This window comes from Camellia sinensis, chromosome 3 (genome assembly GCF_055761805.1).
Source record: "Camellia sinensis isolate YWXY chromosome 3, ASM5576180v1, whole genome shotgun sequence".
Taxonomy (NCBI): Eukaryota; Viridiplantae; Streptophyta; class Magnoliopsida; order Ericales; family Theaceae; genus Camellia; species Camellia sinensis.
Window position 1 is genome coordinate 43,758,095 of NC_138963.1, and position 4,402 is coordinate 43,762,496.

Sequence of the window (4,402 nt, forward strand, 5' to 3'; positions counted from 1 at the left end):
TGAAACTTGAGAAAAGTTTACCAGATAAAGTTAAACCGAGATTATATTTAACACTTGCTGAAACTTAACAAGTTTACAAGTCGAAGTTAGACTAAGGTTAAACACTTGTTGAAATTTTATGAAGAAATTTACAAGTTGAAACCAAGGTCATGCCAAGAAAGGTACTTGGGTACTTGCCGAGGTAAATCATCAGTTTGTATAACCGAGGCGTGTCACCCTGAGAAGATTACACAAGATTGAAGTGTACATTAAAGATGTGTAAAATATTCTAAGTATGGAATCATACAAGAGTAGTAAAGAGAAGGCAAACATACAAACGTTCAAAACAAAGAAGTTGTATTTATAAGAAGGCACTTCGGCTATATGAAGAGCTTACACTGTTTCAAAAGAAAGACAAAAATACAGACCACAGAAGAAAGAGAAAAACATAAAATTAAGATTCTTCAGCATCATTAGCAGGCTGGGTTTGGACTTCGAAGGACTGCTGAGAAGACATCTCGACAGCCTTCTCAGCCGTAAGCTTGGTGTCAATTTCTTGAAGGGTCAGATCGAGGCTCTTGTCGGCAAGGGGCACGTCCGATGACGCATTCTCAGGAGTGGCATCCTTGGGGACTTCCTCACCCTCCTCGTCTTGAGTTAAGTACAGGACTTGCTCAATCAGAGAAGGGGGCTTAGTCCTAGCAGCCTCCTTTGATTTCCTTACCAAGGTTTCCTCTTCGGACTCAGATTCGTCATCGGATTGAGTTAGAATTGGAGGGAATGGAAGACGAATGACGTCGGCGTTCCTGAGGGGTGAGTCCTCGGGGACTTCAAGATTTTTTAAAAGAGACATCCAACCCAGGGTAAAGCCCTTGTTGCATGCCTGCTTCATTTGCTTTTCATAGTTAGCCGTGACATCGGCCACCCCCTTATTGTAGCCCTTCTCATTGGCTGCCTTGAGCTCAGCGTCTTTGGTGGCCAAGGCATCCTGAAGTTCTTTTTGGGCTTGGGTCATCTTTTCCTCAGACTCTTTCCTCTGGGCCTCAAGAACCTTGTTAATGGCCTCAGCAGCACCTGTTTTTTCATCGGCATTGTCCTTAGCCTTGATGGCAGCCTTGGCCTGGTGTTCCAACTTCTTCATTTTTGATTGTAAGCTTTTGTTGGCCTTTTGCAGACTGGCAACTTCTCTCTTCTTATCGGCCAGTTCTTTCCGGTTCTCAAAGGATTGTATTGAGAAAGAATGAGCATGCTGGATGCCCTAAAAGAGAACAAGACAAAAGTTATTAGAAAATTTTCTAAGTACAAAAAAGAAAGAAAAATGACCAAATAAAGACACTCACTTGGACAGAGCGCTGAAACATCAGAGCATAGTTTTCATACTCACTCAACTCGGCGTTTCGGTCGAGATCGCCGGGAAGAAGCAGAGCAGTACTAAGGGCAACGCCGACATTAATGTCATCAGCGCTGTCGTTAGCCCTAACTGGCTTATCCTCCAGTGTGATTTGAGAAGCCTAGAGGGAATCCTACTTTCGAGACCCCGATGTGGTTGCAGCGGATGACCTCGGCTTCTTTGATTTTGGAGATTCAGATGGTTGGGCCTCGACTGGCTTCTTCTCGGCAGTAGATGTAGTTCTCTCGCTCGAATCTAATTTTGAGATTGGCAAAGTATCTTCAGTGTCAATTTGAGTCACCTTTGCCTTTGGCTAAACCTTCTTGATCATTTTTGTCTTTGGCTTTGGCTGGGTTGGCACTGATTGGGCATCAACTGAATCAAGAATATCGGCCAAAAGATCCTTAGCAACTGCTTTTTAGCGGCCATTCGGCGTCATTGACGGCACTGGGATATTGGGATCAGATATGGAGTCGAAGTTGATGGATGATCTGCTAGGTCAGAAGTTGATCTTTGATCTGGCCGAGATGTAGAGGCAGCTTGAGGAGTTGTATCGGAAGTCAAAGAAAGGGTTTTCCTTTTCTTCTTATTGGGGACGTCGGGAAGAGCTACTTCTAGGTAGGAACGAAATTGAGTAGAAGATGGGCTTTCCGTGTGAGGACTGGAAAATCCAACAGTTTCCTCAAGCCTTTGCTGGGAAAGAAAAACTGACGGAAGCCCTTTGGTGGCTGAGCAAGAGCTGCAAGAAAAGCAGACATTAGAAACAAATAAAGTATTGAAGACTTTAAAACAAACAAGCTAATATGGGCTCTTACCATTACCCTCTACAAAAACTGTTCGAGGAAGAGGGTAAAGATGGAGGTCCTCATCTGGAGCGAACTCCCAGTTCCCCAAGGTAATAAAGTAGTCATCTCCAGCTCCCTTGTTGGAGTCTGGGAGGTCGGCTACGATTTTGTACGCTATAGATCTCGGCTTGAGGTAGTAAACGTAGCCTGTGTCTTTTTTGAGGCCACACATGGTGTAGCAATACTCGATATTGGCTAAGGTAACCCTAACGTTTTCTTGTTTGGCTAAGGCTATGATGCCATTAATGACTTGGTAGGAGTTGATGGCAAGCTGCATTGGGTTCAACTTATAATAATGGATGATCTCGCAAAAAAAGATATTGAGTGGGAGCCGAAGTCCGCACTCGATGAAAGCTATAACATGAAGGGGCATGGAATCAGCTGTGGGCATGATGGAGTCATCCTCCCCAGCCAACCTCAGATGAACGTCGGCCGGGATGTCAAACTCCTGCCTAAAGTGCTCTAATTTTCTCGGGGTATCTACCCTATGCTTCCACATATCCATAATGACGGCCTGAATTAGAAGAGCTGGACTTTAGAAAAAAAGGAGCTTTAAAAAAGGGATATTAGGACCTCGACAAAAACCTTAGTATATGCTGGGTAAGAATTTGTGGAAATAGTTTCAGTTTTTCCTAAAAAATCGTGGGTGCTACAAACAAATCCTAAAACCTAGATTTATGGAAACAAAGATCAAAGGCGTGAATCTGGAAAAGTCACAAGAAAACAGAAATAGGTAATGCGATTCAGAGTCAAGAACATTGAAGGATTATCAAGAAACACAAGACAAGTGTAACAGGCCAATAATAGTGGCAACAGTCAACAAATGTGTGAATAGTGCGAATTCGAGACATAAAATGGGCAGAAACAAAAGGGTAAGATAAACGTGCTCAAATAGATGATTCGTAAATCAAATACTTGAGCAAAAACAGCAGCAGCAACAGATAAATGAAACGAAACTTCTTGAAAAGCAACAAGAAACTGAAACCAAGAGGAACGGTGACTTACCAGAAAAAAGGCAGCCGATGTTGAGTTCGCCGAAGTCAGACGAACGGTAGCAGCGGGGAAGAGTAGCAAGAGTCTCACCGGAGGAGGTGAACAACGGTGGTAACAGAGCTTGAAAGCTTAGAACAATAGAAGATTTGAAAAGGCTAGAGAGAGAGAGAGAGCTTCTGAAACGATGTAAAGTGGAAAGACGGGGGAAAGAAACAAGTTTTGTCAAAACTTGAAACGGCGGCAAAAAGGGCAATTAATGCGCCTGGAACAACGAATGCGTCAGACGACGCATGTACGCGCAAGATGACTTGCAGACGCGTCCGGAGTACGATCCAGTAAGGGGAAGACGCGTGGTTAAAACGGTTGAGTTATTGTGTATGACAACTCATATGCTTAAGAAGAGCTCTTGGGATCCTTGTTCTTTAAAGAGACATGTCGGCCTTAATAGTGATCTCGGCTAAAATACTTTAAACTGACGTATTGGTAGGAAGTACCGATATAGGTTCCATCACCTCAGAATGTCGAGGTAATAGAATCTAGGGGACAGTTGTGAGGATATATTTTCTGAATACCAATACGTGGCCAAGGTGACGCCGACGTGTTGGCCGAGGTGCCACGTGTCCTGGTCATGACGCCGATGTTATCTCGGTTAGGCCGAGATTATCTCCGAAGATATCGAAATCCGAGATAAGTGGATAAGGCACAAGAGTCCTAGAATGAGGAAGGACTTTAGCATGGATATTTATCTCTTGGAGAGTCCAAGATAAGCACTGAGCAGAAGTCCATTGAAACTAGGTTTCTATGGGGATTAGGATTGAGTTAATTATAAAAGAAAGGCATCCCCATGGTTTAAGGTACGCAACTTATATTCTGAACAGTGAGTTAAGAACTATTGATTACCTTTGAGAGATATACTGACTTGATCGTCGGAGTGTCCCCAGGTGGACGAACCACCGTCGGAATCTTCTCTTTCTGTTGTAGGTCAGGCAGGTGCTATCTATTCTGCCAGTGCTCTCCAGCAGAATACTAAGTTGGCAGTGTGATCGGAAATTTACTCACACAAATAAAATGTTATATTTAAATTATAATCATTTTATTTTTATTGTCACAAAATTATAAAAAATCAAAACTTATTTTTAAATAAATTTTTTTAATCAAACTAAAATAAAATTAAAAGAATCTAAAAAATTAGGCT